Source organism: Urocitellus parryii, chromosome 5, assembly GCF_045843805.1.
Source record: "Urocitellus parryii isolate mUroPar1 chromosome 5, mUroPar1.hap1, whole genome shotgun sequence".
In the NCBI taxonomy this organism is placed as follows: domain Eukaryota; kingdom Metazoa; phylum Chordata; class Mammalia; order Rodentia; family Sciuridae; genus Urocitellus; species Urocitellus parryii.
The window spans coordinates 80,139,532-80,162,427 of record NC_135535.1 but is presented as its reverse complement, the minus strand read 5'-3'; the positions used below and the strand labels follow the sequence as shown (position 1 = coordinate 80,162,427).

Below are 22,896 nucleotides of genomic sequence, written 5' to 3'. Positions count from 1 at the left end.
TTTGCTGTCATATATAACAAATTAGAATAAATAAAATTAAAAGAAATATTTCAGGCCAAAAATGTTTTAAACAGTTTGGGGTAGGAACTTTAGATTCTTTAAATGTGCTCCAGATATTCCAAATATTTTTAAGTATATGTTTTTTCACTTAAAGAAATGGTGATAAGTAAAGAACCAGACAGACTTATGCGTTATATACCAAAGGAGGTCATTGCCATTTACAAACTCATGTGATGTTAGGTCAGTAAAATATCCCATGCCCTCGGTAAATTTTTAGAAGTGAATCTTTAAATTAAAAGCTATATCGTACCTAAGTCATTTTAAAATTCAAATCTGTCCATGTCAGCTCATGTAAAATTGTACAAGGAAGTATACAGTTACACAGATGTGCTTTGTTCAATGCATGTGACACAAAGTTTAGAGGCATTCTCCACTATTATAAGTAATTCTCATCAGTATAAACTTCAGGGCTTGTTAGCTCTATGCCCATATGATTTCATCTTTAACTCTCTGAGTTTCATGCACCAGTGAGTTTTACTGGATAATAAAAACCCTAAATCTTAGTGGCTTAAATGAATGTTCTTAACACAGTATAGTTTTAGTCAGCAACTTGGACTGAGCTCAGCTGGGCAGCTCTTCTAGGCTCACTCATGCATCTTCAGAACTTGACAGCTGCAGTGCTGCTGATTATGGCCAACATTTCTCACACATCTGGGGCCTCACTCAGGACAGGTCACCTTTGCTCCATCTGGTCTCTCATCTCTCATCCGCTAGCTGGAGACCTGGGCTTATTCATATGATGGTGGCAGGATTCGAAGAGGGGAAGAGATGCTTGCAGACTCCAGTGACCTAGGCTCAGAGTTTCCCCATCGTCACTTTCAATGCATTCCACTAGACAGGGAAGAGTACAAAACCAGCACAAATTCAAAGTCTAGAGAAATAAAGTCCCCCTCTTTATGGTAGGGGAAGAATTTGTAGCTATTTTGTTATCACCTGCTTGCTACTTTTATCTAAATGTAAGAAACTCCATTATTCATTGTATTTAAAAAGATAACATATAAAAATCACAGGGTATGCTGGAAGTGCTCAATAAATATTAGTGTCTTCCTCTCCTCCATTCCCTTTCTACTATGGAGGTGGGGCCACAAAGCAACAAATTTTCTTTTGTAGATTCTGTACACTAGTGAATTAAAGTTTTAAATGAATGCTGTTTTTGTTTACTTTCTTAGATTACCTAATAAGTTTAGTTAACAAATGCATTTATTTATTAAGTAAACTTAATATCAGGTAACCTAGTAAATGCATTTATTTATTTATTACCTAGTAAATATTATTACTAATAAATTTATTAAAATTATTAAATATATTAAAATTAATTATATATACATATATATGATACCATATTCTCATACACACAGAGAAATTCTATACCAACCTATGCTAGTGTGAAAACTTATCTGCAAAGAGGCTCCGAGAGAACCATTTCCTCCCAGTATGCAATCCTGTGAATCTGGGTTGGCCTTGTGACTCACAACCAATTAAACAGGACAGAAGTAGTGCCATGCCAGTTTCCAGACCAAGATCTTCACAGAGTGGCAACTTTCACATCCTAGGTCTTGAAACACTAATTCATATAGCATGGACCTCCATATGAGAAGGCCCTGACTACTCCAATTTCTTTAGTTATCTGAAGCATCTTATGGAGCAGAAATGAATCATTGTTCCCATTCACTGAATTACTGAGCTGCAAAACATAGCAATCATAAGAATAATTTTAAAAAATTAAACAACTAACTTTTAGGATAGTTTGTAATGCAGCAATAGATGATTGAAACCGGAAACCTCTGGACATAGCAGAATATTTTTGTTAGGAGCAGAGAGCTAAAATCCATTACAATAATGCTGTTGCTAGAACACACACAGTCCATTGATCCATGAATCTAAGAAGAATTAGGAAATCAGGAAGGCTGGCATGATTTAAAGGAGGCGGGAGAGGGAAGTGTGGTATCACTATGGTGTCAAGACCCAGCTTGATTTACAGTCTGTGAGGCAATGATTATGAGCAGAGCAGCAGGAAGGCCCAGATCTGCTCAGAAAGTACAGTGGCTCCTGGAGCCCTTAGCTCAGCATTGTCTGCAGGGCTCCTGAAGGTTAAACAGAGGACCAAGCTCATCATCCCCAGGCTCTGGGGCAGAGCCAGGTGCTTGGGCCTGGATGAACATTCATTGCTGCACCTGAGAATAAATGGAACACAGATAACACCTGAACCTGAAAGTGCTTCTGAGGACAGCAAGCTGGAATAAGGCAATCACACACTGGGCAAGCATAACTCATGCTTTAAAGGCACCCCAAAGCCGTGCTCTCATTCCACAGTCTAGTTAGGTGCTTTTGGAAAGCTTAAGCAGCAGCAGGATGCACCAACCCTGAATGCCCTGCAAGCCTCACTTGGAACAGAGGTTCAGAAAGGAAAAAGAGTGTCAGAGCTGCTAATGTGAACACCAGATTTATTAATGTTATGTGAATGAGAAACGAGAAGTTGTTGATCTGGCTTCTTTAGTCACATCCATAGAATCAGATTCAAGAATGAAGTGGGTATCAAACACTTATCCTATGTCCCAGGTTCTTTAAGGGTCTCAGGAAGTATGGGCTCAAATTTATGGTAAAATTGGTCCCATTGACCAATTACAGTACATCTAGACTAGGCACACACTGTGAATCAATGAGCAAACATCACCATCTTCAATAAATAAGTTTTTACTACAATGGACAAGTATCTTTTAAAGTACTTTCCATTCGACAGATAGTGTGCAAGGAGTTTAGATCTGAATGGGGATCAGGAGAGGGTTTAATTATGACACTAGAAAGTAGTACAAATCATAAAGTAAGCAAAGCAGCATGGGAAGACAGAAGGGAGCTGGTAATTCTGACTGGAGGTTCTGGGAAAGTTCCATGGAGGAGCTATCCTATGTTCCAAGACCTCAGGACAGATGGGGAGCATTTCAGAAAACATAAGTCAAGGACCAGAAAGAAAAAGGTTCATTGCAGGCAGAGGAAACAGCAAAGGAATAGGAGTCTACAGCAATATGGGAGGAGCGGTTCTGGAAAGGAAGAGATAAAGTAACAAAGCATGAAATGAATGAATGGAGGGAGGCCAATGGGAGGTAAACTTGGAAGGAAAGTTGGAACACTATGAAAGCCTTGAATGCCATGCTAAGCCAGGTGCAGGGGATTGTTTTATAATGAAGTGCTACATTGTGAGATACTGGGAAGTATAAAAAGACAAACCCAGGGCTGGGGTTGTGGCTCAGTGGTAGAGTGCTTGTCCAGCACATGCAAGGCCCTGGTTCAATCCTCAGCAGCACATAGAGGTAAATAAATAAAATAAAGGTATTGTGTTTAACTAAAACTAAAAAATAGATATTTAAATTTTAAAAAGACAAACCCAAAAAGATAGAAAAATGCATGCAAATGGGTAAAAAGAATTTCTGCGTCACCGCGAAGGAAAACTCTGCATGCCCTTAGCACTGTCTGCAAACCCCTCCATGCACCTCCAGGAGGGACTGAGTATATCACAGTAGCTTCTATGCCTCAGCGTGTCAAGTACTGCTGCTGTGTAATGTGCACATGAATACTTGTGAAAAGAAGGAGTAAATGGATGAATTTTTCTCTCCCTAACCAAGTTGAGAATTTTTTTCTTGTTTTTATAATGCAAACTCTGCTTGTTCTTAAAGTCATTTATGTGTCTTCTTGTTGTGGTTGGATGTGTAGTGTCAAAGTCATTTATGTGTCTTCTTGTTGTGGTTGGATGTGTAGTGTCTCCCAAAAGCTCATGTGTGAAACAATGCAAGAAGGTTTAGAGGAGAAATGGTTTGTGAGAGACTTAACCCAATCAATGAATTAATCACCTGATTAATTAATCACCTCTGCCACACTCTTCTGCCATGAAATCCACTCCACCTGGTGCCCCGAGGAATGGAGCCTGTTGTCTATAGACCAAGATCTCTGAAACCATGAGCCCCTAAATAAACCTTTCCTTCTTTACAATTGTTCTGGACAGCTCCTTTAGTCACAGCAGTGAAACAGCAGACTAAAACCCTTTCTTTCTTTCCTTCCTTCTTTTTTCCCTTTCTCTAAGATTTCAAGTAATTGATGGGCAGGGTCCAGGGTGTGTCTCTCCACAAATGCCCTGACATGTAGCAGAATGCCTTGCAAACAGCTGATAGTGAGCATTTGTTAAGTGTGTAAATAACATGGAAGATAAAATAGCCTATGCCACAGCAACGTATTAATTTGAACCAAAAAGAAAATCATTCAAATTTGGCATCATTGCTGGTATCACTTATGGTCTTTGTTTCTTTGGTTCAAAACCTTAACAAAAAGGAGAGACTTCCTATACTCCTTGTCTTCCGATGATAACGTGTGTGTGTGTGTGTGTGTGTGTGTGTGTGTGTACACATGCACATGTGCATACATGCACACATATTTGTTTTCCATTTCTTTGTAATCCACAAAATACACCATTTTTCCTATTTCCTCCTCAGAAATGGGGCTTACTTAAATGAGTTTTCTGATTTTCATTTCCTACTATGATTAGATTCCTCAGACAGATTTCCTCATCCCCTCCTATACCTCTCCCATCCTCCTATGAATGCAAATGGCCTTCTCTAACTCCCCTCTCTAAAAAAATCCAACTTTCAGACTACTTTGCTCTTTGATCTTGTTTCCGTGGATTCTTTTCAATTACTACCAAAATGTGTTGAAACCTTTTGAAAGGACATTTTGCTAATGGAACTTTCTCCCTTTCTTAGTCTCCAGTCTAAATTCTATCTCCTTATTGCCCAGGCTTCCTGTGGTTTAATGCACTGCTTCTTTGCAAGCTTTGACCTAGAAGAGTAATAGCCCTACTCATTTCTTCTTTCTTCTAATCATTGTCCCCACATTACTATGAGCACAGATTTTTAACTGGACTAAAAACAAATCACTTGTTATAATTTTTTTCCCTATGGAGTAAAAGGAAGGCATTACCTTCATGAAATGTCACTGACCATTCTACAGAATGGAATAGTAGTCTTTGGCCCTTTTTCCTCATTTATTTCTTAAAGTGTTTTTTAACTATGTACTAAATTTCACCTTTTTTAAAATTGACACTTGAAGTTTTCCATCGTAAGTTTAATTAGTTTTAAAGATTGCCATCCCATGCATTATAAGTGCTGGCACTATAAGATAAAACAGTGATGCCACTCTTGGTGTGTACCTGATGCTATCTAAAACAATAACAACTATTTATACAAATGTAAACAAACTCAATTTCTATTCTTTTTTCCCATGAAACCAATATAGCTATTCCATTTTTCTCCATAGCATTTCATCTTAGTTAATATTTTATTTGGCTTATAATTATTTTGTTTATTGTATCTCATTTCTCTGTATCAAAATATGTACAAAAATTTAATTTTACCTTTGGCCATGAGGCTGTATCACTGTTAAAAATTATTTTGGATTAAGTTGTCACTGCAGCTATTATTAATTATGTAATTACAGCTATTATTAACCAAGAAAACATAAATACATTAAAATTTTTGATTAAATGTAAAATATACACCTCTTAACAAGATGGATGTAGCTTTATCTTTGTCCATTTGGGTTGCTACAACAAAATATAATGAACCACACAGCTGATAAACAACATAAACTTATTTCTTATAATTCTGGAGACTGAGAAATCCAAGCAAGGTACCAGTGGACTCAGTGTCTGGTGGGGTTCCACTTTTACACAGGTGACATCTTCTCACTGTGTCCTCACCTGATGGAAAAGGCAAAGAAGCTCCCTGAGGCCTCTTTTTAAGGACACCAATGACGTTCACCAATGTCATCTATGTGGGTTCCACCCTCAGGGCTTAACACCTTGAAAGTCACATTTCAATGTATGAATTTTGTAGGATACAACATTCAGACCCCAGCACTGTTTTGAGGAGTTTGAGGGGATTTGGGGGGGGGGTGGGGAGGAAGGTATTTGTTCTTATATCTCATATTACTATTACTTGTTGCTAGAAGGAGAAAATAGGAAGCATCAACTCCAATTCTAGTCTGTCTTTCTAGGTTGTTCATATGAACTAGTGGAAGGAGGGATTTGTCACAGCAACATCTCAATTATTTGAACTCCTTCCATGTTTATACCAAAAATTATAAAATAATCTATGTTTAAATATATATTTGCTATAGTATCAGCTGACAACTCAATAGGTCCTCTCTCCATTTTGTTGAAAGCAGATAATCAAAATCCACAATATTTGCAAAATAATTTGCTACTTGGTTCTTGGGGTTCTCAGTTTCTGGAAAATATATTAAAAAGCTCTACCAAGACTTAACCAAATATTATTGTTTATATCTGTTACTTTTTTACTTAAAAGCAACTTATTTAACTAATATTTGTTATGGTCTGAGTTAATCAATACAAGTTATAGGTTAAAAGTTATAGATTAGAAAATATAGATTAATAAAATTGTAAGTATAGCCACAGTGTCTCTGTCTTTATACTTCCTCTGTGAAACTGTTTTGTGAGCCATTTTTATTTTAAAAAATTGTCTTTGCACTTTGTGCACCCACCTGGACTCTGTGTGCCCACAAATGTAAAGTCCCCAGGATGTGGCTGTCTGTGTTTGCTCTGCTGACTCCATTCTCAGCCCCTGTAGTCTGCTTGCTTGAAATTTACAATATTCCATAGGATGTGTTTTACTTCCTTAAATATTTGGATCAGAAATAGCCCGGCACACTTCTTTCAGAGAGCCATTTGGACTCTGTCAGAAGTTTCCCTGGCAAGGAAAAGATAGATAAAATAAATTTGGACTTATTGTGTTTTCTGAGCGATTGCCCCATAACACATGCAGAGAGCGTGGGTATAGCTCTAAATCACATACTAAGGGTACACTATCTCTAGCTTCCAAGGCTGTTTGCTGTTTAAACATATCCTTTGGTCAGAAGTCTTAAACTGTGCAGGAGCAGGAACTTATTCAGTGAAGACTCTCTCCTAACATATGTGCTTTGATTAGATTTTTATCAAGATCTTGAAGCTGTGAATAAGTCCATTCAATCTATGGAATATCTACCACACAACTTAACTGGAAAAGTCACTCTACAGATCAAGTAAATTGACCAAATAAGTCTTTTTTCTCTTATTAAAAAAAAAGAAGAGCTTACCTCTAAAGTTCACATAAACATATTTTTAGCAATCCCTGTAACAATTAGTTCTCTTGTAAATTCAGTTCATGCCAAAACTGACATGGGTCACATTATCTGTTTGCAATGCTATCTTACCCCTTTATTAAAGTAGAATGTGACAGGAGAAACAGAAAGCCCTTGAGGAGCTGTTGGTGTCTAAATGAAAGGAGAGTTTCCTGGCACCACTATTTCAAAATGTGTTGTTTTCTGTTTTAGTCTGCTTTTTTTTGTTGCTGTGACTAAAACACCTGACCAGAACAATTGTAGAGGAGGAAGACTTTATTTGAGGGCTTACAGTTTCAGAAGTCTTAGTCCATAGTAGGATGGCTCCCTTCCTTGGGGCTCTAGTTGAGGCTAAACATCATGGCTGAGATTGTGGCAGACAGAGGGAAGCAGCCCACATGATGTTCAGAAAGTAGAGAGAGCAGAGAGACTCCATTCTCCAGATACAAAATATATACCTCATAGCCATACCCCCAGTGAACCACCTCCTCGAACCATACCCCCATCTGCCTCCAGTTACCACTGCCTCCAGTTAATTCCATCAGGGACTAATTCACTAATTAGGTTAAGGTTATAACCCAGTCCTTTCTCCTCCAAACTTTTTTGCATTGTCTCACACGTGAGCTTTTGCAGGACACCTCACATCCATACCATAATATTTGGTGCCTCAGCAGGTTTTACACATGCAGCACAATACCACTCAGAAGAGAGATATTTTTAAACTTATATTTTTAAACTTAGAGAAAGGCAATTATGGAAGCAAAGAAAGAACTAGGTTGGTGTTACCATCACAGGTACATGTTCAAACAATTTTAGGAAGATGGATATTGAGGACTTGAAAATACAACTGCTAAGTCCATGCTTCACTTGAAAAGTCTTTGTGCACCCTCAGTTTGTTGTCAGATGGCTCAGTGTAAATTAACTGTGGCTAATGTGGACCTCATAACTCATCCTGGTACACAGTCAAAGGAGGGTCCCAAGGCAGAATATCTACACTGTACTGTCTAGACAAATAACATTGTGTCATAGCCCACAAAATAACTATACTTGAATTTCAGAAACTTTGAAAATGATGTGTCTTTCTAATTTGAAGAATGCCATGCAAACTTTCTTTGTCATCCATCAAAGCTTTCCTAGTGCTGCATTAAAAATACCATGAATACAAAGGGAGTGTTAAAAATGAATAAATTTAAAGCAGGAATAATAACCCATCATGACAGGCAGCCCAAAGATGCCTGCTGCTTGAAACACCTTAGATCCTGAAATTCTGGAACAAAAACTGGGCCCTTATTCTTACTTATAATGATAATTGTGGTTAATCATAAAAGCAGTTGGTCCTAGAGGTACTTAAATGCCAATTTTGAACACTAATAAAGGGAAGCTGTCAAGCAGAGCCAATTAATGATTTATAAAGATAAACAAACTAACTTAATGGAGGTTTTTGATTTTTTCCCTGCTCATCATGTATTATTTCAAGTGGAACATTTTGAAAAAAGAAAGGATCAACTAAGCTTTTACCTTATTTTTGATCCATTACTCCATATTCCAATGAAACTCACTGTTGCAGTATGTGAACAGAGTACACAGCAACAGGCAACAGCATGGCAAAAGCAAGTCCAGGATTATTTGGTGTGTGTGTGTGTGTGTATGTGTGTGTGTGTGTGTGTGTGTGTATGTGTGTACATGTGTGTGTGTTGTCATACTGGGGACTGAACCCAAGGGCTCATGCATGCTAGGCAAGCATACTACTGAGCTACATCCCCAATCCTTTTTTTATTTTATAAATTCTGACAGGAGTCTCACAATGTTTCCCAGACTGGTCTCAAACTTGTGATCCTCCTGCCTCAGCCTCCCAAGTAGATGGGGTCACAGTCATGTGCCACCACATGTGGCTAAATCCAAGATATTTTTTAGATTACAAAATTTCTCTATTATATCTTTGAATATTTTTATTCAAGCTCGGAAAATTAGAAAGATTAACAGCAACAACAATGACAAAATTCTGTCGAATAACCACTGGTAACATGATAACATTGGTGATTATTCTCACAAATGTCTCTCAATGCAGATATTCACATATAAACATGTAATATATAAGTAAATACACACATAATTTTATGTCAATGAAATAATACTATAGACACAATTTTTACAATTTTTTTCCATACTAATGACTTTGTGCACTCTCAATATATGCCAGATGTACTCATACTGGCTCATACTATAAATGGCTCTACATCATTATTTTTCCACACTTTTTATTAGTGCACTATAAGTGTATATAATGATGGAATTTGTTGTTACATTCTCCTACATGTACACAATATAACAATATAGTTTGGCAAATATCACTCCCTGACACTTCCATTCTCTCCTCCTCCAACCTCCTTGTCCCTCTCCTCTCCTGATCTCCCTTTGATTTTCATGAGATCTGCCACCACCTTTCTTTTCCTTTTTCATCTCTAGCTTCTCCATATGAGAGAAAATATACAACCCTTGACCTTCTGAGTTTGGCTTATTTAACTTAACATGATGGTCTCTAGTTCCATCCATTTTCCTGCAAATGCAGTAATTTCATTTTTCTTTATGGCTGAATAAAATTCCACTGTGTATTCTTAAAGCCAGTTTGTCACAGGTGTACATCAGTTCAAGAACTGCTAGGCAGTATAAAATGGCAGCTATTGCATGAAAACACATTAGCCAAAATAAGAATAGTCAGAGAATATCAAAAACTGCCATGAGAACAGCAAAGGGAATTCATTCTTTATAAAGATACACTATGAAATTAATAAATTAAATATCACCCCAACATTTATTTTTCTATATATTTGAGTAAACAGCATTTTTAATCCTAAACCAAACTATGGTAAATAACTGTAAAAACAGTACAATATCCTTTGGAGAAACTTTGGTTTCATACAAACAATTAGGAGGCAGGTGCTAAGCCAGTTCCTCCATGTATAAATCAATGCCAGTCCTCCTCCTACTCCTGAGCTCTCATTGTCAGCCTTTTTCTAACTGCTGAATATTCAAAGGGAAGTCCTGCAGCACCATGGGTCAGAGTCAGAGGGACCACGAATTAGGCAAAAGTCACCATGCCTGTTTTGTCTTACCAGCCCTTGCAACAAGCCAGGAATGAATGCGTCCTCTTGCCCATGATGCCACTAGGAATCAACTTCCCAGAGGATGCATCTGTGAGCATCATCTAATTACCACTCCACAAGATTCTGAAGTTTCAGAACATCCAAATGCATATTAGTAGCTACATCTGAGACTTAAAAGGATAGGCAAACTTATAACAATTTGAAATTTTTATTAAAATCCTGGTAATATAAACTCTCACTGATCTGAGTAGCTAAATTCTAAGCTTACAAAGAAATTAAAGGAAAGGAAAAAATAAGAAAAACCTATTATTCAACTCTCTTTAAAAAATCCCTGAGATAGAAATGTAAAACAGAGAGACTTGTTAAGTTGCTTTGGATTTTTAAAATAGGATATAATATCCTCAAGTGAGGACTGTACATGCAGATGGCATGGAGTAAGGGACAGGGGTAGGGAGAAAAGCATAAAGACTCTCACTGAGGTTGTCTGTACTGTCTACACTTCAAACCACTTTACCAAAACAATAATTCTGTCTTTACCCTCATGCCCTTGACTTGCTTATCTTATGCTAACACTTCCTCTTTATCAATTCATTTGAAAATGTGAAGATCTGAATTCACAGATGGAAAATGTTTATTCTAAACATTGAAAGTATGAAAAATTTATAACCTCTGAAACTTTGAACATTCCAGATCGTAGTTTGACAAATTGATCTAATGGGAATGAAAAAGAGATCCACTCCATTCCCATTTCCACCAGAATGACTGAAGTAATCATGTGCCCATCAAAGTTTACTAAAATGAAATATTAGGATCTAACACCAGTGCTCTGAAGTGACTTAACCCAACTGTGTGTTACACATCCTCCAAGTAACCCAGCTTTCTTAAGAGCCTGAAATGAAATAACCCACTTGCCACAGGCCACCGCTCAGAGGTAATGTTGAAAGAACCATGGACAAAATGGCTGGGGAGTTCAGTTAAGATTCTGCAGAGAATATCACACTCCAGAAAGGGAGCTGGGTGTGGGGGTGGGGGTGCCGCTGGAAAGCAGGAAAAGAATACAATCCTCAAAGAGGTTAGCCTCAGCAACCCCCAGAACCCATCCCCCCTGTGGCTGCCTCAGCACTGTTCTCTGACTCAGTCAGACCATCAAGCCATTTGTTTAAAATTCATTCATAATAACAAGCACAATGGGAGAAAACAGGCAACGTATACTATTGTATAAGGAATACTATAAGTATACTAAGAAGTATAAGGTATGTCTTATACTTATAATACAAGGTATAGAGTGTACCTTATAATATTGTCCAGGTTGGAGGAAGCTTTAAAAAATAAATAATGCTTGAGAAATTCTACCTCCAGGAGTCCAACAAGAATAGCTAACCAGGGTTGTGCACAAAGTTATGTATGTACAGAAATGTTCCTTACCACATTAATGATAAGAATAAAACACTGAAGCAGAAAACTAAGTGTTTGAACATATGAGGATGATTAAATTAATTTTGATGGCATCACAACACAACTATTATGGACAAAGAAAAATGATAATGTGAAACCGTATTTATTGATATGGAGAGATTTTTTTAAATATATGTGTTTTTTGAAAGGGGATTATAAAATGCATGGCAGGGAGTTCCCATTTTGTTTTTTGAAAGATATGGTGCATAAAAAAATCTTAAAGATCTTACCTGTGTAATAAAATAAGTTTTAAGTTGAATTGTAAAAGAAAATATTGAAGATATAAGGTTAGGTTTAAAAAGAAGATAGAATAGTACTTGAGTATGATCATAAGCTTAATAAGTATATGTATGTGTATTTATATTATATATATATATATATATATATATATATATATAATGGAATATCCCCAAATGTTGTGAGTGGTGGAATTACATATAGTTTTTATTTTCATTTTTTTGACATTTTCTAATTTCCTATAAATACTTATTTTTTATGATCATAGAAAGCAGTGATTCTTTGACTCTTACTTGCAACATTCTTGCTCATTTCTTTGCAAATGAAAGCCACAAGAACTAGTATTAACTACCAGCTTCGTGACACTCAACACTGGTCCTTCCACATTTTTATTTTTGGTGTTAAAAGCCTTCATGTGAAAGATAGAAAAAAGGTGAGAAACACTCAAGGGAGAAAGGCCAGGTGTCCTCTACATTCAATCCTTAATGCACATTCCCATACAGAGAAAAATTAAGAGCAAACATTTAGATTGCACACTATCACTTTAATTTAAAAGAGGCAAAGATCTCATTGTTTTCATTAAAGAAATTTAGGACACCCTGAGATGGTTTTATTCTGAAATTTAGGACACCTTGAGATGGTTTTATTCTGTTATTATGCTTTTATGAGTTATATGAAATTATATCAAAAGGAAGGTATGTGTAGCTTTTGGTGGTCCATATGCATCTTATCATAAAATGTGCACATATGATCTACACAGACCTTTGTTTTCCTGACACAGATTAGAAGAGAGTGACTGATGTTTGGAGTGTACTCAGATTTCAGAACATCAAAAGAAATCACTATATATGGAGCAGCTGCAGTAATGAGATAACTATGTGAAATACCATCACATATTGCCTGAGATACTGCTGTACTTAATCTATAAGAAATCCTTAAGGAATAGACAGGAGCCAGAAACTTGGAATTCAAAATTTTACTTTATTTTCTAAAATGTGGCAAGTAGATTTTAAGACTGCTGATGAGAAAGCCTGATACCAAGTATAAAACTAGAGAGTTAAGATGGTTTATGAGAACTGAGAAAAGAATCTCCATTTACACTGGAAGCAAATATGGTTTGGGGAAAAAAAGACTTAACTAATCTCATTTTTAAAGCAATATTACTCAGCTAGGGTGTACTATAAATACATTTGTATGGTTAGTTTTTAAAACGACATTTATCAAAATCTCTCATAAAATTCCTTCATACAAGGTGGTAAAATTGAGCTAGATGAAAGTTCATAGATAGACTGAACCCATGTTATCTTGATTGGAATTCTCCAGAGTGTGAATATGATATAGGTGTGGGAGTGTACTGAGGCATATGTGTGCTATGCATGAGTGGGTGAGAGGCTTACTGGAGAGTTGCTACTACAGCAAAGATTGCCTTGCTAATCCTCAATCCCTCACTTTTCCTTCCCCATAATCAATGTCTCACTTGTTCCTTATAACTCCTTCTCTGGAGTATGTACCAAATTTTTTCTACTTTGCATCATTTCTACCATTACTACCACCTGGCTGAATCTATCACTTCCTCTCAACTAGACCACAACAAACACATTCTAGTCAGTTTTCGATTTTGACTGTCATCCCCCTGTAATCAACTTCTCACACCAAAGCTACAGTGAGCTTATAAACTTGTATTAGATCTCCCCACACTTCTGCGTAAAGTCTTGCAACTTATTAGATTAAAATGAAACTCTGTCCTCTGGCTTATATAGCACCATGTCTGACACTGCTCACCTCCTCTCAACATCCAGGTCATTGTAAGACTCTTCCCTTGCCCATGCCCAGCAGCCACTCTCATCCTAATTCTGCACCCTTGCCTACAATGGCCTTTTCCAGGGACTTCCTACTCTATTTTCACTCTTAGAGTGAGGAAGAAAAAGATTAATATTTTGGGAAATAAGACCTGCATATAAAAAAGAGAAAGACCAAACTTCATAATCTAGAAAAGTAACTAAATATTCACAAAATAATCATTCATTCAATAATAAAAATTTCCTGCTTCATAACCAATATAGGGGTTAGGGATGCAGCTCATGGAGCTTACATTGTATTGGGGAGAGAAGAACTTAAGCAAATACATAATGGCACAGAGCAATGAGCATCACTAACACAAAGCAGGGTTAGAGGGTAACACTGGTGCTGGAGAGAAGAAGTAGCTGCTCTATATAGGGTAGCCAAGGAAGGCCTCTCTGATGAGGTAGGACATCTGGATAGAGAGACCTGGCAGAGGTGAGGGGACAAATCTGGAGAATATAAAGGGGAAGAGAATTTCAGAACTACAAAGCAGAAAGTTCCCAGGTGGGAATGTGTTTGAGCCTGCTTCAAATATACAAAAACAAGAGAGTATCTAGAAAGCAACAAATGTGAGGAGTAAATGCATAAGACTTGTATAAAAGACTTCATCCTAGACATAACTGATGTTCTAGAGAACAGAAATGCCTTATTACCATGTTGGGTGGGGGATAAGGCCATTACTTCAATCAACATGATCAATATATCTTTTTCTTTTTTTCTTTTGTGTGTGTGAGAATGGAATAACTGAAAACTCAAAATTATGAGTAAAATATGAATATTGCTCCAAAATAAGACCAAAAATAATTTTTATCAAAAATAGACTTCTTCTGAAGAAGCTTTCCTTCAGGGACTCATCAAAGCATGCATTACCCAGGAATACCACTCTCCTGCTTTTTCCCTTCAGACACTACAAGGATAGACTCTAAGGCATCCCTTTTCACTCCCCATTTGTGTTCCATCCTCTTTAAATATCTAAAATACTATTAATTTGGCAGATACATTTTTTTCTGTAAAATTCACCTTTCCCTCAATCATGATTTACCTTAGCTATGACACTGGGGACCTTTATCCCCTGTGGCTGGAAAATTGTACATAAAGGTTACTTTAAAAATGTTTGTTGAATAAGTTGACAGTTTATTAAATTTGCAACCTGTAACAAGGAGACCATTCACTGATCCAGTAGTAAGAATTTTTAAGAAATGAGAATAGCCTATGCATATTTAAGGCAAATTATCTACATAAAAGCTCACCTACAACCTTTAATAAATAAACGTTTAGCAAACAAAATTGCAGAATGTCGTGTATATTACCTGACAAACAGCCCCAGAAACCCAAGAGACCTGGGGTGGAGGGTAGTCTGGGAAACAGAAAAAGTAGACAAGCTTGTAGGGAAGGACAATAGTAGATTAGATAGATAGATAGATAGATAGATAGATAGATAGATAGATAGATAGATAGACAGACAGACAGACAGACAGACAGGAAAAAAAGCCAGTCCCGCAACTGCTCCCGACTCAGGGGTATCAGGGAGCTCCAGGCAGGGGAGCATTTTAAGGTGAGGACACAGAGCGAACTTGAGGTCTTGTAGTTGGTGTCTCCACCACGCCCTTGCTCCAGAGGTTGTTGGTGAAGATGCCCCAGCAGAGCGGGGCTGTTCTCACCGCCCATTCATTTACGTGTGCGAACTCCCCTTGCAGGGAGCGACCCTGACACAGGCAGCTGGCCCCAGCCAACACTGCCTCTGACCATGTACCACTGTGCACGCCGCGGGATCCTGCTCAGACCTAACACCCCCCCCCCGCCCCGAACACACACACACAAAATAAAAACCAACGGAATTCACATAAGGACCCCAGATGGACCGCAGTGCACAGCCCGCGGGGGCCCACGTCCCTGGTAGTGTGGGTTTTCGGGCAGGTAGAGCGTGGGTGTAGACTGTGGCCGCTGGGGAGAGAAGGGAAGGGACCCTCAGGGGCCAGCCTGTGTGCGCGTCCATCTCCTCACAATGTGGCAGGGGAGAACTTCATCTGGCCAACACCTTACAGGACCAGGTCAGGCGGGTTTAGCAGGTGCCCAGTCTCCAATTCCACACCCATCCTCCTCGACAAAGAAGTGGCTGCCTCTTCCTGGAACTGCCTGCCATTTCAGCACCCTGGACTACGCAGCGGAGCTGGAAAGGCTCCCCAGCTGGCCCTGAGCTGGTGTCCCTGAGCTGGTGTCCCAAAGCCGCTCTGCCATCCCCACCCCCACCGGGTTCTCAGTCCTGCAATCCCAACTTCCAGGTGCTTCCAAATGCACCTTCCTAATAATAATAATAATAATAAATTAATAAATAAATAAATAATACAGGAGAAAGGGTGTCCCTGGCCAAGGACTGCATGCTGACCCTTCCTGTTCAGAGGCTTCACTGGCTGTTTTTCCTCACCCCATTTCCCTGATTTCACCTATAGAAAGTTCCATTTCCTGTTTTTAGTTTGGATTTGGGACTAAGTTGGTTTCAGAAACGTTTCTTCCTAGTTTACTTTTTATTTAAACTATGAGGCAACCAGGGAGATGCACACAACTATTTTCTTCTCATCCAAGTGGATCACTTGGGTCTGATTATTAGTTTCTGGGTTTTGCTGCTGCTCAATAAATACTTAAGTGGATAAAACCTCTGACTCTGGCTGCTAAATTTGTTATCTTCATTGAAGGCTGATTTTCTTTTAAAAACATTAAATTTGGAGGGAGGGTGGTGTGCTCAGTAGTAGAGAGCTTGTTTAGAATGCTTGAAGCCCTGGGTTCAATACCCTACACCCAAATAAATAAGTAAAATATTAGTCATCCTTCAGGATTAGGGTAAGGAGGGATTGATTACAGAAACTTCACATATATCAAAATCTGCCAATGCTCAAATTATATATATAGTATTATACATATATATATATATATATATATATATATATATATATATATTATGCATATAACAATATGCACACCCTCTGGTACATTTCAAATCATCTCAAACCTAATACAATGAAAATGCTATGTGAATAGTTGTTATATTGTGTTGCTTAAGGCATAAGGATTAGAAAAAGTCTACATGTTTAGTACGGATACAATAGTTTTTCCCAAATATTTTTGATCTGCTGTGAGTTGAACTCCCTGATGTAGAACTCATGGATACAGAGGACTACCACCGCAGTTATCTAAAAATCTCAGATGTTTCTCACTAAGTTTCTACATTTGAAAGTCTATTAACACTTTCATGCCCCTTGTAAATTATCACTGTTACATGATAGCCCTGAGCTTCCCAGATCCCTCTTCAGAACTGAAGGACTTATTCCCAGACACGGGAGTGCTGTTGATGGGAAATCCTCAGATATCAGTTCTTCAGAACTATATTGACTAAAGAAGGAGCATCTCCAGAGGGTCACATACCCCTTCCAGGGATGGTGTGCATTCAATGACCAAAGGATATTGGGTTATGAAGACTTTCTTCATGCTCTTGTCCTAACTAATGACAACTCTAACTGCCATTTCAGTCACAGTATGGCACAGACCTCCCCTTTATCCAATCCAAATTTCTTGTCTTCTTTTTCACAGGCGATCATACCAAATTATGCCCATATAAACTTCCTACACAGTAATAATCATCAGTCTGCTTCCTAGAAATACCAATCTGAAAAAACAAATTGGTACCAGGAGTGGTCCAAGAAAGCAGACACTAAGATCAGCTCACAGGGCGTATCACCCACCAGCCCTGCTGGCAAGAATATGCCATCACTGATGGTGAAACATAGGTGCAGGCATAAGGTGTAATGTTGAAGTGTTACATGTTTGCAGCTGCTGAAATTGGCAGGTCAGATTCCATAGACAATAAAGACACTCACTTTATGCAAGATAGCATTTATTTTATTAATGATATGAAAGCAAAAACAAAAGGGAAGTGAAAAAATACATCAACACACTAACACTTGAAGTCATGTAGCTGGGGAATCCTAGGGCAGCTTTTCAGAGTTCCCAAGGGGAAGTCCTGGGCAGAGTGTCTTCTCCACAGGGGAGACTCCAAAGTCTTATTCCCAGTGGGGCTCTTTAAATACAAGTTAGAACAAAGAAAGAGCCATTCTAACAATCTGTGTGGCATAGGTCTGCACTTAATCCCCTCAACAATATTTCATCCCTCCAAGGACTGGCCAGATCCCTGAAAAGAGGGAGTGTTTGCTTTGAGATAAGTGAATGACTCTGAGTTCTGTGACTGAGCCAAACTCACAGAGAAGCCTGCATTCTTTAGATGTTCTCTCAAGGATATGCAAAGGTCATGGCAGGCACATGAATTAGGAAGATCTTTAATATTTTCCTTAGCACTTTACAAGGTGTTTATTAAACTGTGAATTTTTTCACTGTTGATAAAAAGGGAGTTTAAACAATGGAAGAGAATACATTAGCTCATGTAATGTTTCAGGATTGGGGGAAGAGTAAGAGAAATGGTAACTCTAAGGACAGTGGAACTGGGTGACTCTTGCTTGCTTACCTGAATGATGCTTTGGCAAAAGTTAATAAAAAGCTGAGAATGACTATTTGGCAATCAAAAGCTACATGAAAAAAATCCTATTTGGCTGGGACTTCATTCCATTGTCATTGGCCTCTTTTAAAGAGCTCTCATCTTCTGCGATCGGTGGGGAGGAGGGGCAAAGAAAATTGAAGGTCATGCTCAAGACTTAAACAGAGCTCCAGAGAAGGTTAAATTTCCCAATATAGGCTGATCTGCTATGCCACCGTCATTGGGAAAGAATGAGACACTGATATATGTGTTGGGCATATTAGAACTGGTGACCCTGAAAATAGTGAATTCTCTGATTTTTAAAAAATTCCTGAGAATACAGAAGTGGCCCAGTCCTACTTAATAAGGGTGATCTATTGCAAGCTGGCCAGCTCCCTACCAGGGTAGAGTTCTGCTCAGGAGGCATGAGCCACTTGAGAAATAGAAAGTCTGAAATAATTAGAAAGAAATAGAGACAGAGTCAGAAATTAGATATAAAAGGGAACACTTGATAGGTCTTTGAATCCTGTTAGGAGCTAGAACTAAAAAAAGGCTCTGGTTCTTTATTTAAGGGGGAGTACATCAAAGGCAGGGATAAGGTTTCAGTAGGAGGAGTCTTGGTAGTCTTGGTTCCATGCTTGCTTCTGGGTATAGTACGGATCTTGCAATAAACAGGTTGATTGGCATCTTGGCAACCATACCCATCTCTGAGATGCTGTGTTGCACTAGCAGGTCACCCCATCTCCCATGCTGTGCTGAACATAGATGCATCTAGGTAGGAAGCCACATGAACCAAGCGATCTCAAACCAGCAGGGTTGCTGCTGGGAGTCCCATCCCAGGATTTCTTGCCTAATGGCTTCCACCTGGCTTTAGTTCACACACAGTTCACAATGGCTCTCAGCAGTGATCTCCCCCACCTTATTTGCATTAAACCCATAAATATGAGGGTCTTGGTAAGACTATGCCTTCCTTTGAGTGGAAAAAAAAAACAACTAGGAAGATTCAGGATCCTGGAGTATCAAAAAAGTATACAGGCATCAAGTAGCCAGGTCATTCCCTCCAAAGTAAAACACAAATTGCTGCAAGCTATATCTCTCATCTCTAGAAGGGAACATGTCCTGGTGGACCTCTACTAGTTGTAGAGGCAGCATATTCCACACACATGAATATTATTTCAGCTTAAATACCCAAAAGGCTGACAGCTTAGAGAGCCTGATGGCAGGAAAAGACTGTGCAGCAGGCTGTGGTGCAAGCGGCAGTCCCACCTGGGGCATGTGTGGGAGACAGCCCTGTGTTAAGTTGTGGTGGGAAAAGACACTATAACGTGTTTGACAAGCCCTGGGGGAGAATCCCAATGCAGACCCATAGGATTTGGGGACAAGTCCATACCATCTGCAGGAGTAAATTATACAGACTCAGAAGCAATTCCTGGTGGGTTGCTGAGCTCTGGTAGAGAGAATATGCTGGATTCATGTGACTCCAAGTGACTAAATTACAAAAATGACCCATTATGATCAGAATTTGGCCAGACCCACCAAGTGATATGGCTGGACAGGCCTAAAATTGCATTCTGGTCATGATGGAGATGATACATCTGGGATCAGGTACAAATAGAACCAGAGGCAGCAGAGTTGGTAACAGAGCCAAATGTAAAATTTCTAAAAAATTTGAAAGCCAGTTGCTAAATATAAGTATTATTAAAAATTAAATTATTTAAATTGACAGTTAAATAAATGTCATTTAAAACAAGGGAGGAAACACAAACTTTATTACTTCCTAATTATTTTACTATTACATGTGCTTTTGAAGTTATTTATGTCTTCTATGTGTGGACGGTAAAAATACTCAATAAATAGTGAGCCAATGCACCTCTCTTCATGACTCCACAGCCAGTGATGTCATGTTGGAAGTTCAAAATTGCTATTTTGTTTCTGTTTTTGGAGTGCTGGGATCAAATCCAGGGTCATGCATGAAATTGCTATTTGAGAAGAATTTATACGAAATTGGCAGCTGCTACAAACAAGGACTTGTTTTTATTATTTTTGTAAACTGCACAGTTGTGTAGTTTTATGAATTTTCTACACAGAATGTAAGAGGAAAAATTTTACTAATGTAGATTAAATTTAAAGGTGTTAATTCTATAAACATTATGTTGTGTACAGCACAAAAATTAGAAAATATTACTCCAGTATTAAAACACCATTATTATTCCTTTCAACCAATAAGTCATTCATGTCATTAGCAAAAGAGTAAAGTTCCAATTTCACTTTTGTCTTACTCATTAATGTTGTTCAATGTAAAAATATCAATCAACATTCATATCAGAACTATATTCATTTTTCAAGTGCAACCATAGGTTGACTATGGATAAGAATTTGGCAGAAAGCAATAAAAGCATTCTACAAGAATCAATTGGCCACATAAGATTTAAAATGAAGTATGCTTTATACTTATTATTATCTATAAATTGGATACTATGCTTTCTTCTTATCAGCAAAATTAATAATAAATCAACATACACACACACACACACATACACACACACACACACACACACTTTTTGAGAACAAGTGGTTAATATCTGCTAGAGAAAGTAGAGACTGTAAAGTCACCCACCAATTTTGTACTAGCACTTCATTTCCATTTCACACCTATGGCCATTTGAGGGATTCCTTTTGACCAAACCCAAAGTTTGATTCATTTTGAATCTGTTTGGTAGGTAGGTATGAGCATTACAATCTCACTCAGGAATGGCTACAAATGGGCCCAATATCATTTATATTGGGGCTATCTAAAGAAATTGTAAGAAATATTTGGAAAATCAGAAGAGGGAGGAACTCACTCAGTGGCTAAAGTTATCTTTCCGTTGAAAACCACTACAACTTTTCAAGAGGTCGATGTTTACAAATTATTCTCTTGAGAGTCAAATGTGTATTTTCTCACCCTCTGGACAACCCCGGGTGAGCTAGCTAGTACTGCCCATGAATATACAATCTGACAGTAACAAACACTAATAGGAACCTCCCAGTACATTACAATTCCCTCTAGGTCTGGCTACTTGATAGCAAATTTATTTAGCCACTTCTGTCCCAGAAGAGTCAAGAGTTTGTGCTTCTAGGTCTGTGTTTGTCTGTTTTGCCCACAGAACCTCAGCTGGCATTACAGCCAGATTTTTAAAGAATTCCTGATTACCTGATTCCAGGGGCTGGAGTTGTGGCTCAGTGGTAGTGTACTTTCCTAACATTTGAGTTTGATCCTCAGCACCACATAAAACAATAAACAAATAAAATAAAGTTATTGTGTCCATTTTTAAAAAATAAAATAAAAAGAATACCTAACTCCCTACAACACAGCATATAGTCAGAAGCTCCACTTCACAGTGAAGGAGGTGTGGGAGTAGACCTGTGATCAAGGGGTGCAATGAATATATCACATGCCACACCATCCAGAAGCAACCAATCCAATAGAACACTATATTCATCCTTAGAGGTTTTTGTTTTCTAAGGGTGCATACTCTGGCCAGGGAACTAAGCATAGGACCCATTACCAAGGTCAGCTGCCTTTTGTTTTGAACTTCCTATGTCCAGGGACAATCAGGTGATAAAAGGAGTGAACCTGACAGTGGAATTGACCCTGATCATCAGGATGAGGTAGGGCTGCTTTTACTTGACAAGGCATGGTGGAATGTGTGATTTCAGGTAATGCTCTGTAATACCTCTTGACATTTCCTTGTCCAAATGTAACCATACTTGGATATGCACAGCAACCCTGGCCCAAGATGGGCATGATTATTAAAGACTTTGATAGGTCAGGAATGAGGGTTTGGATTCACAATACCAGGTGAACCACCAAGACCTGTAGAGGTAACAGCTGAGGGTGAGGAGAATGAATAATGAAGAACAAAGACAATGAGTACTGATAGTAGCACTGAAAACAGTTGCAAAAATGAAGATTGTTGTTCATCCTAGTCATCATCCTCTTAGAACATCATCTCAGGGAGGAGCTGATGGAAACAATGGAGTTTGAATAGCCACAGACGATGGATCTGCATGGTGCAAAGGTGGACTTCAGGTGTGCTTGGATCATCCTGGACCACCACCAAGAGTGCACTAGCTATGAAGCCTCCAGGATCTAGAGCAGCACTCATGCTCAGGGTATAGTCTTCCTGGGAATCATCAGCTGCTAAGGGCAGCAGGGTCCTGGGGTCTGGTCTTCTCCTTTTCTGCATTCCTCCTTTTATTCTTCTCCTTTCATAGTTGGCAGATGCTCACAGGTATGGTTTTCCTGCCTTTTCCTATGACTTCTCCACTAATCTTTCTTCCCTTTACATTTCCCTTAATGAATCTTGTACTCCTAATTCCATCTTGGCATCAGCTTTCCAGACAACCAAAACTGACTCATGTGGCCACTTGATTAATGACAAAGATATAACTGCAGTATAGTAGGGAAATGACCACTTTTTAAATAAATTGCACTAGGTCAATTAAATAAAGGAAAAAATGAATATTGACTTT

At 38.4% G+C, this 22,896-nt stretch overlaps 1 pseudogene; it reads right to left on the bottom strand.

The window, feature by feature from the left end:
* LOC144255012 (protein O-mannosyl-transferase TMTC1-like) overlaps positions 1 to 22,610 on the bottom strand; it is a 386,709-nt pseudogene extending 364,099 nt beyond the window's left edge.
* Positions 22,611 to 22,896: the final 286 nt, after the last annotated feature.